The sequence below is a fragment of the Carcharodon carcharias genome (genome assembly GCF_017639515.1).
Source record: "Carcharodon carcharias isolate sCarCar2 chromosome 33 unlocalized genomic scaffold, sCarCar2.pri SUPER_33_unloc_1, whole genome shotgun sequence".
In the NCBI taxonomy this organism is placed as follows: Eukaryota; Metazoa; Chordata; class Chondrichthyes; order Lamniformes; family Lamnidae; genus Carcharodon; species Carcharodon carcharias.
This window is the reverse complement of record NW_024470690.1, coordinates 1661146-1673797: the sequence shown is the minus strand read 5'-3', so window position 1 is coordinate 1673797 and position 12652 is coordinate 1661146. Positions and strand designations below refer to the sequence as shown.

The 12652-nt window shown below is 48.7% G+C and overlaps 1 long non-coding RNA gene across 50 annotated transcripts in view; it reads left to right on the top strand.

The window, feature by feature from the left end:
* LOC121274155 overlaps positions 1–12652 on the top strand; it is a 125645-nt gene that overhangs the window by 58040 nt on the left and 54953 nt on the right. For 41 of the 50 annotated variants that reach the window (XR_005942190.1, XR_005942199.1, XR_005942177.1 and 38 more), the window contains 8 exons: positions 1345–1532; positions 3314–3501; positions 4595–4782; positions 6081–6142; positions 8595–8656; positions 9876–9937; positions 11086–11273; positions 12298–12485. This is a non-coding gene — a long non-coding RNA (uncharacterized LOC121274155). The remainder of the gene's footprint in view (positions 1–1344; positions 1533–3313; positions 3502–4594; positions 4783–6080; positions 6143–8594; positions 8657–9875; positions 9938–11085; positions 11274–12297; positions 12486–12652) is intronic. The other 9 variants (XR_005942216.1, XR_005942211.1, XR_005942187.1 and 6 more) reach the window with 6 other exon arrangements.

Here is a 12652-nt window from a genome sequence, read left to right as displayed (position 1 = left end):
AGGCCCATTGGTTTGAGTAATTACATCTCGCATTGCCATGGAATAGGCTGTTGTATTAATTTGGGAATTAGATGCACTGAAATTGAGGAGAGAGCTTTATCCTGTATCTTCTCCTGTAATGTACCTGTCTTGGGAGTTTTTGTTGGGTACAGTGTTGAGGGAGATTTACTGTGTATCTACCCCTGTGGTATAACTGTCCTGTGCGCGTTTGATGGAGACAGTGTAGAGGGAGCTTTAGTCTGTATCTAAGCCCATGCTGTACCTGTCCTGGGAGTTTTCGATGGGGACAGTGTAGAGGGAGCTCTAGTCTGTATCTAACCCCGTGCTGTACCTCTCCTGGGAGTGTTTGATGGGGACAGTGTAGAGGGAGCTTTATCCTGTATCTCACCCTCTGATGTAGCTGTCCTAGGAGTGTTTGATGGGGACATTGCAGAGGGAGCTTTAGCCTGTATCTCACCCTGTGCTCTATCTCTCCTAGGAGTGTTTGATGGTGACGGTGTAGAGGGAGCTTTACTCTATCTAACCCCGTGCTGTAGCTGTCCTGGGAGTGTTTGATGTGGACAGTGTAGAGGGAGCTTTAGTCTGTATCTAACCCCGTGCTTTTGCTGTGCTGGGATTGTTTGTAGGGGACAGTGTAAAGGGAGCTTTGCTCTGTATCTAACCCCGTACTGGCGCTGTCCTGGGAGTGTTTGATGGGGATAGTGGAGAGGGAGCTTTAGTCTGTATCTAACACCGTGCTGTCGCTGTCCTGGGAGTGTTTGATGGGGACAGTGTAGAGGGCGCTTTAGTCTGTATCTAAGCCCATGCTGTACCTCTCCTGGTAGTGTTTGATGGGGACAGTGTAGAGGGAGCTTTAGTCTGTATCTCAGCCCATGCTGTACATATCCTGGGAGTGTTTGATGGGGACAGTGCAGAGAGAGCTTTAGTCTGTATCTCAGCCCATGCTGTACCTATCCTGGGAGTGTTTGATGGAGACAGTGTAGAAGGAGCTTTAATCTGTATTTAAGCCCATGCTGTACCTGTCCTGGGAGTGTTTGATATGGACAGTGTGGAGGGAGCTTTACTCTGTATCGAACCCCGTGCTGTACCTGTCCTGGGAGTGTTTGATGGAGACAGTGTGGAGGGAGCTTTACTCTGTATCGAACCCCATGCTGTACTTGTCCTGGGAGTGTTTGATGGGGACAGTGCAGAGGGAGCTTTAGCCTGTATCTCACGCTGTGCTGTACCTGTCTTGAGTGAATGGCTTCATACAATTGCAAATCTTTTTACCTGTGGCCCTTGCACCTGACCAACCTGAATTGTGTTCATCTTTGTAACTCAGCATTTTCTCTGATTATGTTGCAGATTGGAAACTGAAACTGACTCGTGCAATGGGCACTAATCCTGACGGCATCGCAGTGTCACAGGTACGATTCTTACCTTGTGTTCAGTCTGACCAAGAGCTCGTCGCCACCGTGCCTGCTGTTGCCCCATGAGCATGTATGGCCAATGATGTGGCTCAAGAGGAACACACAAGCCCAGGCTAGGAAGCAGTAAGTGTCTGACCTGTGACCCTCCTGTGCCGTATCTAACTGGGACACGTTCTCTACTTTTCCCCTGGTGGATGGTGATGGTTAGGAGTGAGGAGGAGGGGACTCAGTGCTCATTGTTCCGGTGTGGGGGAAATGGCCGGAGAGTTTCTGTGAGAATGTTTGGCCAGCTGTTGGACATCAACAGTTTAAAGCAGATCACGTTTTGAACCTCGTGGATTCTGTAATCCATTGGGAGACTCTGAGTAACGTCCACCATTGAGAGCCTGACTTGACATTGAAACCGATACAGAGAAGGGACAGGATTCTATAGCTTTGTGAGTGGCTCTGAGCTGTCAGGAGCTGGGTTTAAACCCAGTTCTGTCTGCTGGGAGTAGTGGAGGAGACAGAGGCCGATGTCTGTTCATTGTAAGTCAGAAATAAAAGCTGCTGGACAGTGACAAAATCTCCTGGAGCCCTTGTCCCACCACACAGCCTGTCTGAAATGGTGGATCTCGTGCAGAGGCTACAGGCCCATTGGTTTGAGTAATTACATCTCGCATTGCCATGAAATAAGCTGTTGTATTAATTTGGGAATTAGATGCACTGAAATTGAGGAGAGAGCTTTATCCTGTATCTTCTCCTGTAATGTACCTGTCTTGGGAGTTTTTGTTGGGTACAGTGTTGAGGGAGATTTACTGTGTATCTACCCCTGTGGTGTACCTCTCCTGTGAGTGTTTGATGGAGACAGTGTAGAGGGAGCTTTAGTCTGTATCTAAGCCCATGCTGTACCTGTCCTGGGAGTTTTCGATGGGGACAGTGTAGAGGGAGCTCTAGTCTGTATCTAACCCCGTGCTGTACCTCTCCTGGGAGTGTTTGATGGGGACAGTGTAGAGGGAGCTTTATCCTGTATCTCACCCTCTGATGTAGCTGTCCTAGGAGTGTTTGATGGGGACATTGCAGAGGGAGCTTTAGCCTGTATCTCACCCTGTGCTCTATCTCTCCTAGGAGTGTTTGATGGTGACGGTGTAGAGGGAGCTTTACTCTATCTAACCCCGTGCTGTAGCTGTCCTGGGAGTGTTTGATGTGGACAGTGTAGAGGGAGCTTTAGTCTGTATCTAACCCCGTGCTTTTGCTGTGCTGGGATTGTTTGTAGGAGACAGTGTAAAGGGAGCTTTGCTCTGTATCTAACCCCGTACTGGCGCTGTCCTGGGAGTGTTTGATGGGGATAGTGGAGAGGGAGCTTTAGTCTGTATCTAACACCGTGCTGTCGCTGTCCTGGGAGTTTTTGATGGGGACAGTGTAGAGGGCGCTTTAGTCTGTATCTAAGCCCATGCTGTACCTCTCCTGGTAGTGTTTGATGGGGACAGTGTAGAGGGAGCTTTAGTCTGTATCTCAGCCCATGCTGTACATATCCTGGGAGTGTTTGATGGAGACAGTGTAGAGAGAGCTTTAGTCTGTATCTCAGCCCATGCTGTACCTGTCCTGGGAGTGTTTGATGGAGACAGTGTAGAAGGAGCTTTAATCTGTATTTAAGCCCATGCTGTACCTGTCCTGGGAGTGTTTGATGGGGACAGTGTGGAGGGAGCTTTACTCTGTATCGAACCCCATGCTGTACTTGTCCTGGGAGTGTTTGATGGGGACAGTGCAGAGGGAGCTTTAGCCTGTATCTCACGCTGTGCTGTACCTGTCTTGAGTGAATGGCTTCATACAATTGCAAATCTTTTTACCTGTGGCCCTTGCACCTGACCAACCTGAATTGTGTTCATCTTTGTAACTCAGCATTTTCTCTGATTATGTTGCAGATTGGAAACTGAAACTGACTCGTGCAATGGGCACTAATCCTGACGGCATCGCAGTGTCACAGGTACGATTCTTACCTTGTGTTCAGTCTGACCAAGAGCTCGTCGCCACCGTGCCTGCTGTTGCCCCATGAGCATGTATGGCCAATGATGTGGCTCAAGAGGAACACACAAGCCCAGGCTAGGAAGCAGTAAGTGTCTGACCTGTGACCCTCCTGTGCCGTATCTAACTGGGACACGTTCTCTACTTTTCCCCTGGTGGATGGTGATGGTTAGGAGTGAGGAGGAGGGGACTCAGTGCTCATTGTTCCGGTGTGGGGGAAATGGCCGGAGAGTTTCTGTGAGAATGTTTGGCCAGCTGTTGGACATCAACAGTTTAAAGCAGATCACGTTTTGAACCTCGTGGATTCTGTAATCCATTGGGAGACTCTGAGTAACGTCCACCATTGAGAGCCTGACTTGACATTGAAACCGATACAGAGAAGGGACAGGATTCTATAGCTTTGTGAGTGGCTCTGAGCTGTCAGGAGCTGGGTTTAAACCCAGTTCTGTCTGCTGGGAGTAGTGGAGGAGACAGAGGCCGATGTCTGTTCATTGTAAGTCAGAAATAAAAGCTGCTGGACAGTGACAAAATCTCCTGGAGCCCTTGTCCCACCACACAGCCTGTCTGAAATGGTGGATCTCGTGCAGAGGCTACAGGCCCATTGGTTTGAGTAATTACATCTCGCATTGCCATGAAATAAGCTGTTGTATTAATTTGGGAATTAGATGCACTGAAATTGAGGAGAGAGCTTTATCCTGTATCTTCTCCTGTAATGTACCTGCCTTGGGAGTTTTTGATGGGTACAGTGTTGAGGGAGATTTACTGTGTATCTACCCCTGTGGTGTACCTCTCCTGTGAGTGTTTGATGGAGACAGTACAGAGGGAGTTTTAGTCTGTATCTCAGCCCATGCTGCACATGTCCTGGGAGTGTTTGATGGGGACAGTGCAGAGAGAGCTTTAGTCTGTATCTCAGCCCATTCTGTACCTGTCCTGGGAGTGTTTGATGGAGACAGTGTAGAGGGAGCTTTACTCTGTATCTAACCCCTTGCTGTACTTCTCCTGGGAGTGTTTGATGGGGACAGTGCAGAGGGAGCTTTAGCCTGTATCTCACCCTGTGCTGTACCTGTCTTGAGTGAATGGCTTCATACAATTGCAAATTTTTTTACCTCTGGCCCTTGCATCTGACCAACCTGAATTGTGTTCATCTTTGTAACTCAGCATTTTCTCTGATTATGTTGCAGATTGGAAACTGAAACTGACTCGTGCAATGAGCACTAATCCTGACAGCATCGCAGTGTCACAAGTACGATTCTTACCTTGTGTTCAGTCTGACCAAGAGCTCGTCGCCACCGTGCCTGCTCTTGCCCCATGAGCATGTATGGCCAATGATGTGGCTCAAGAAGAACACACAAGCCCAGGCTAGGAAGCAGTAAGTGTCTGACCTGTGACCCTGCTGTGCCGTATCTAACTGGGACACGTTCTCGTCTTTTCCCCTGGTGGATTGTGAAGGTTAGGAGTGAGGAGGAGGGGACTCAGTGCTCACTGTTCCGGTGTGGGGGAAATGGCCGGAGAGTTTCTGTGAGAATGTTTGGCCAGCTGTTGGACATCAACAGTTTAAAGCAGATCACGTTTTGAACCTCGTGGATTCTGTAATCCATTGGGAGACTCTGAGTAACGTCCGCCATTGAGAGCCTGACTTGACATTGAAACCGATACAGAGAAGGGACAGGATTCTATAGCTGTGTGAGTGGCTCTGAGCTGTCTGGAGCTGGGTTTAAACCCAATTCTGTCTGCTGGGAGTAGTGGAGGAGACAGAGGCCGATGTCTGTTCATTGTAAGTCAGAAATAAAAGCTGCTGGACAGTGACAAAATCTCCTGGAGCCCTTGTCCCACCACACAGCCTGTCTGAAATGGTGGATCTCGTGCAGAGGTTACAGGCCCATTGGTTTGAGTAATTACATCTCGCATTGCCATGGAATAAGCTGTTGTATTAATTTGGGAATTAGATGCACTGAAATTGAGGAGAGAGCTTTATCCTGTATCTTCTCCTGTAATGTACCTGCCTTGGGAGTTTTTGATGGGTAGTGTTGAGGGAGATTTACTGTGTATCTACCCTTGTGGTGTACCTCTCCTGTGAGTGTTTGATGGAGACAGTGTAGAGGGAGCTTTAGTCTGTATCTAAGCCCATGCTGTACCTGTCCTGGGAGTTTTCGATGGGGACAGTGTAGAGGGAGCTCTAGTCTGTATCTAACCCCGTGCTGTACCTCTCCTGGGAGTGTTTGATGGGGACAGTGTAGAGGGAGCTTTATCCTGTATCTCACCCTGTGATGTAGCTGTCCTAGGAGTGTTTGGTGGAGACAGTACAGAGGGAGCTTTAGTCTGTATCTCAGCCCATGCTGTACATGTCCTGGGAGTGTTTGATGGGGACAGTGCAGAGAGAGCTTTAATCTGTATCTCAGCCCATTCTGTACCTGTCCTGGGAGTGTTTGATGGAGACAGTGTAGAGGGAGCTTTACTCAGTATCTAACCCCATGCTGTACTTGTCCTGGGAGTGTTTGATGAGGACAGTGCAGAGGGAGCTTTAGCCTGTATCTCACGCTGTGCTGTACCTGTCTTGAGTGAATGGCTTCATACAATTGCAAATCTTTTTACCTGTGGCCCTTGCACCTGACCAACCTGAATTGTGTTCATCTTTGTAACTCAGCATTTTCTCTGATTATGTTGCAGATTGGAAACTGAAACTGACTCGTGCAATGAGCACTAATCCTGACAGCATCGCAGTGTCACAGGTACGATTCTTACCTTGTGTTCTGACCAAGAGCTCGTCGCCACCGTGCCTGCTCTTGCCCCATGAGCATGTATGGCCAATGATGTGGCTCAAGAAGAACACACAAGCCCAGGCTAGGAAGCAGTAAATGTCTGACCTGTGACCCTGCTGTGCCGTATCTAACTGGGACACGTTCTCGTCTTTTCCCCTGGTGGATGGTGATGGTTAGGAGTGAGGAGGAGGGGACTCAGTGCTCACTGTTCCGGTGTGGGGGAAATGGCCGGAGAGTTTCTGTGAGAATGTTTGGCCAGCTGTTGGACATCAACAGTTTAAAGCAGATCACGTTTTGAACCTCGTGGATTCTGTAATCCATTGGGAGACTCTGAGTAACGTCCACCATTGAGAGCCTGACTTGACATTGAAACCGATACAGAGAAGGGACAGGATTCTGTAGCTTTGTGAGTGGCTGTGAGCTGTCAGGAGCTGGGTTTAAACCCAGTTCTGTCTGCTGGGAGTAGTGGAGGAGACAGAGGCCGATGTCTGTTCATTGTAAGTCAGAAATAAAAGCTGCTGGACAGTGACAAAATCTCCTGGAGCCCTTGTCCCACCACACAGCCTGTCTGAAATGGTGGATCTCGTGCAGAGGCTACAGGCCCATTGGTTTGAGTAATTACATCTCGCATTGCCATGGAATAGGCTGTTGTATTAATTTGGGAATTAGATGCACTGAAATTGAGGAGAGAGCTTTATCCTGTATCTTCTCCTGTAATGTACCTGCCTTGGGAGTTTTTGATGGGTACAGTGTTGAGAGAGATTTTCTGTGTATCTACCCCTGTGGTGTACCTCTCCTGTGAGTGTTTGATGGAGACAGTACAGAGGGAGTTTTAGTCTGTATCTCAGCCCATGCTGTACATGTCCTGGGAGTGTTTGATGGGGACAGTGCAGAGAGAGCTTTAGTCTGTATCTCAGCCCATTCTGTACCTGTCCTGGGAGTGTTTGATGGAGACAGTGTAGAGGGAGCTTTACTCTGTATCTAAGCCCATGCTGTACCTGTCCTGGGAGTGTTTGATGGGGACAGTGTAGAGGGAGCTCTAGTCTGTATCTAACCCCGTGCTGTACCTCTCCTGGGAGTGTTTGATGTGGACAGTGTAGAGGGAGCTTTATCCTGTATCTCACCCTGTGATGTAGCTGTCCTAGGAGTGTTTGGTGGAGACATTGCAGAGGGAGCTTTAGTCTGTATCTCACCCTGTGCTCTATCTCTCCTAGGAGTGTTTGATGGTGACGGTGTAGAGGGAGCTTTACTCTATCTAACCCCGTGCTGTAGCTGTCCTGGGAGTGTTTGATGGGGACAGTGTAGAGGGAGCTTTATCCTGTATCTCACCCTCTGATGTAGCTGTCCTAGGAGTGTTTGATGGGGACATTGCAGAGGGAGCTTTAGCCTGTATCTCACCCTGTGCTCTATCTCTCCTAGGAGTGTTTGATGGTGACGGTGTAGAGGGAGCTTTACTCTATCTAACCCAGTGCTGTAGCTGTCTTGGGAGTGTTTGATGTGGACAGTGTAGAGGGAGCTTTAGTCTGTATCTAACCCCGTGCTTTTGCTGTGCTGGGATTGTTTGTAGGGGACAGTGTAAAGGGAGCTTTGCTCTGTATCTAACCCCGTACTGGCGCTGTCCTGGGAGTGTTTGATGGGGATAGTGGAGAGGGAGCTTTAGTCTGTATCTAACACCGTGCTGTCGCTGTCCTGGGAGTTTTTGATGGGGACAGTGTAGAGGGCGCTTTAGTCTGTATCTAAGCCCATGCTGTACCTCTCCTGGTAGTGTTTGATGGGGACAGTGTAGAGGGAGCTTTAGTCTGTATCTCAGCCCATGCTGTACATATCCTGGGAGTGTTTGATGGGGACAGTGCAGAGAGAGCTTTAGTCTGTATCTCAGCCCATTCTGTACCTGTCCTGGGAGTGTTTGATGGAGACAGTGTAGAAGGAGCTTTAATCTGTATTTAAGCCCATGCTGTAGCTGTCCTGGGAGTGTTTGATATGGACAGTGTGGAGGGAGCTTTACTCTGTATCTACCCCGTGCTGTACCTGTCCTGGGAGTGTTTGATATGGACAGTGTGGAGGGAGCTTTACTCTGTATCGAACCCCGTGCTGTACCTGTCCTGGGAGTGTTTGATATGGACAGTGTGGAGGGAGCTTTACTCTGTATCGAACCCCGTGCTGTACCTGTCCTGGGAGTGTTTGATGGAGACAGTGTGGAGGGAGCTTTACTCTGTATCGAACCCCATGCTGTACTTGTCCTGGGAGTGTTTGATGGGGACAGTGCAGAGGGAGCTTTAGCCTGTATCTCACCCTGTGCTGTACCTGTCTTGAGTGAATGGCTTCATACAATTGCAAATCTTTTTACCTGTGGCCCTTGCACCTGACCAACCTGAATTGTGTTCATCTTTGTAACTCAGCATTTTCTCTGATTATGTTGCAGATTGGAAACTGAAACTGACTCGTGCAATGGGCACTAATCCTGACGGCATCGCAGTGTCACAGGTACGATTCTTACCTTGTGTTCAGTCTGACCAAGAGCTCGTCGCCACCGTGCCTGCTGTTGCCCCATGAGCATGTATGGCCAATGATGTGGCTCAAGAGGAACGCACAAGCCCAGGCTAGGAAGCAGTAAGTGTCTGACCTGTGACCCTCCTGTGCCGTATCTAACTGGGACACGTTCTCTACTTTTCCCCTGGTGGATGGTGATGGTTAGGAGTGAGGAGGAGGGGACTCAGTGCTCATTGTTCCGGTGTGGGGGAAATGGCCGGAGAGTTTCTGTGAGAATGTTTGGCCAGCTGTTGGACATCAACAGTTTAAAGCAGATCACGTTTTGAACCTCGTGGATTCTGTAATCCATTGGGTGACTCTGAGTAACGTCCACCATTGAGAGCCTGACTTGACATTGAAACCGATACAGAGAAGGGACAGGATTCTATAGCTTTGTGAGTGGCTCTGAGCTGTCAGGAGCTGGGTTTAAACCCAGTTCTGTCTGCTGGGAGTAGTGGAGGAGACAGAGGCCGATGTCTGTTCATTGTAAGTCAGAAATAAAAGCTGCTGGACAGTGACAAAATCTCCTGGAGCCCTTGTCCCACCACACAGCCTGTCTGAAATGGTGGATCTCGTGCAGAGGCTACAGGCCCATTGGTTTGAGTAATTACATCTCGCATTGCCATGAAATAAGCTGTTGTATTAATTTGGGAATTAGATGCACTGAAATTGAGGAGAGAGCTTTATCCTGTATCTTCTCCTGTAATGTACCTGCCTTGGGAGTTTTTGATGGGTACAGTGTTGAGGGAGATTTACTGTGTATCTACCCCTGTGGTGTACCTCTCCTGTGAGTGTTTGATGGAGACAGTACAGAGGGAGTTTTAGTCTGTATCTCAGCCCATGCTGTACATGTCCTGGGAGTGTTTGATGGGGACAGTGCAGAGAGAGCTTTAGTCTGTATCTCAGCCCATTCTGTACCTGTCCTGGGAGTGTTTGATGGAGACAGTGTAGAGGGAGCTTTACTCTGTATCTAACCCCTTGCTGTACTTCTCCTGGGAGTGTTTGATGGGGACAGTGCAGAGGGAGCTTTAGCCTGTATCTCACCCTGTGCTGTACCTGTCTTGAGTGAATGGCTTCATACAATTGCAAATTTTTTTACCTCTGGCCCTTGCATCTGACCAACCTGAATTGTGTTCATCTTTGTAACTCAGCATTTTCTCTGATTATGTTGCAGATTGGAAACTGAAACTGACTCGTGCAATGAGCACTAATCCTGACAGCATCGCAGTGTCACAGGTACGATTCTTACCTTGTGTTCAGTCTGACCAAGAGCTCGTCGCCACCGTGCCTGCTCTTGCCCCATGAGCATGTATGGCCAATGATGTGGCTCAAGAAGAACACACAAGCCCAGGCTAGGAAGCAGTAAGTGTCTGACCTGTGACCCTGCTGTGCCGTATCTAACTGGGACACGTTCTCGTCTTTTCCCCTGGTGGATTGTGAAGGTTAGGAGTGAGGAGGAGGGGACTCAGTGCTCACTGTTACGGTGTGGGGGAAATGGCCGGAGAGTTTCTGTGAGAATGTTTGGCCAGCTGTTGGACATCAACAGTTTAAAGCAGATCACGTTTTGAACCTCGTGGATTCTGTAATCCATTGGGAGACTCTGAGTAACGTCCGCCATTGAGAGCCTGACTTGACATTGAAACCGATACAGAGAAGGGACAGGATTCTGTAGCTTTGTGAGTAGCTCTGACCTGTCAGGAGCTGGGTTTAAACCCAGTTCTGTCTGCTGGGAGTAGTGGAGGAGACAGAGGCCGATGTCTGTTCATTGTAAGTCAGAAATAAAAGCTGCTGGACAGTGACAAAATCTCCTGGAGCCCTTGTCCCACCACACAGCCTGTCTGAAATGGTGGATCTCGTGCAGAGGTTACAGGCCCATTGGTTTGAGTAATTACGTCTCGCATTGCCATGGAATAAGCTGTTGTATTAATTTGGGAATTAGATGCACTGAAATTGAGGAGAGAGCTTTATCCTGTATCTTCTCCTGTAATGTACCTGCCTTGGGAGTTTTTGATGGGTAGTGTTGAGGGAGATTTACTGTGTATCTACCCCTGTGGTGTACCTCTCCTGTGAGTGTTTGATGGAGACAGTGTAGAGGGAGCTTTAGTCTGTATCTAAGCCCATGCTGTACCTGTCCTGGGAGTTTTCGATGGGGACAGTGTAGAGGGAGCTCTAGTCTGTATCTAACCCCGTGCTGTACCTCTCCTGGGAGTGTTTGATGGGGACAGTGTAGAGGGAGCTTTATCCTGTATCTCACCCTGTGCTGTACCTGTCTTGAGTGAATGGCTTCATACAATTGCAAATTTTTTTACCTCTGGCCCTTGCATCTGACCAACCTGAATTGTGTTCATCTTTGTAACTCTGCATTTTCTCTGATTATGTTGCAGATTGGAAACTGAAACTGACTCGTGCAATGAGCACTAATCCTGACAGCATCGCAGTGTCACAGGTACGATTCTTACCTTGTGTTCAGTCTGACCAAGAGCTCGTCGCCACCGTGCCTGCTGTTGCCCCATGAGCATGTATGGCCAATGATGTGGCTCAAGAGGAACACACAAGCCCAGGCTAGGAAGCAGTAAGTGTCTGATCTGTGACCCTGCTGTGCCGTATCTAACTGGGACACGTTCTCTACTTTTCCCCTGGTGGATGGTGATGGTTAGGAGTGAGGAGGAGGGGACTCAGTGCTCATTGTTCCGGTGTGGGGGAAATGGCCGGAGAGTTTCTGTGAGAATGTTTGGCCAGCTGTTGGACATCAACAGTTTAAAGCAGATCACGTTTTGAACCTCGTGGATTCTGTAATCCATTGGGAGACTCTGAGTAACCTCCACCATTGAGAGCCTCTCTTGACATTGAAACCGATACAGAGAAGGGACAGGATTCTATAGCTTTGTGAGTGGCTCTGAGCTGTCAGGAGCTGGGTTTAAACCCAGTTCTGTCTTCTGGGAGTAGTGGAGGAGACAGAGGCCGATGTCTGTTCATTGTAAGTCAGAAATAAAAGCTGCTGGACAGTGACAAAATCTCCTGGAGCCCTTGTCCCACCACACAGCCTGTCTGAAATGGTGGATCTCGTGCAGAGGCTACAGGCCCATTGGTTTGAGTAATTACATCTCGCATTGCCATGGAATAAGCTGTTGCATTAATTTGGGAATTAGATGCACTGAAATTGAGGAGAGAGCTTTATCCTGTATCTTCTCCTGTAATGTACCTGCCTTGGGAGTTTTTGATGGGTACAGTGTTGAGGGAGATTTACTGTGTATCTACCCCTGTGGTGTACCTCTCCTGTGAGTGTTTGATGGAGACAGTACAGAGGGAGTTTTAGGCTGTATCTCAGCCCATGCTGCACATGTCCTGGGAGTGTTTGATGGGGACAGTGCAGAGAGAGCTTTAGTCTGTATCTCAGCCCATTCTGTACTTGTCCTGGGAGTGTTTGATGGAGACAGTGCAGAGGGAGCTTTAGCCTGTATCTCACCCTGTGCTGTACCTGTCTTGAGTGAATGGCTTCATACAATTGCAAATTTTTTTACCTCTGGCCCTTGCATCTGACCAACCTGAATTGTGTTCATCTTTGTAACTCTGCATTTTCTCTGATTATGTTGCAGATTGGAAACTGAAACTGACTCGTGCAATGAGCACTAATCCTGACAGCATCGCAGTGTCACAGGTACGATTCTTACCTTGTGTTCAGTCTGACCAAGAGCTCGTCGCCACCGTGCCTGCTGTTGCCCCATGAGCATGTATGGCCAATGATGTGGCTCAAGAGGAACACACAAGCCCAGGCTAGGAAGCAGTAAGTGTCTGATCTGTGACCCTGCTGTGCCGTATCTAACTGGGACACGTTCTCTACTTTTCCCCTGGTGGATGGTGATGGTTAGGAGTGAGGAGGAGGGGACTTAGTGCTCATTGTTCCGGTGTGGGGGAAATGGCCGGAGAGTTTCTGTGAGAATGTTTGGCCAG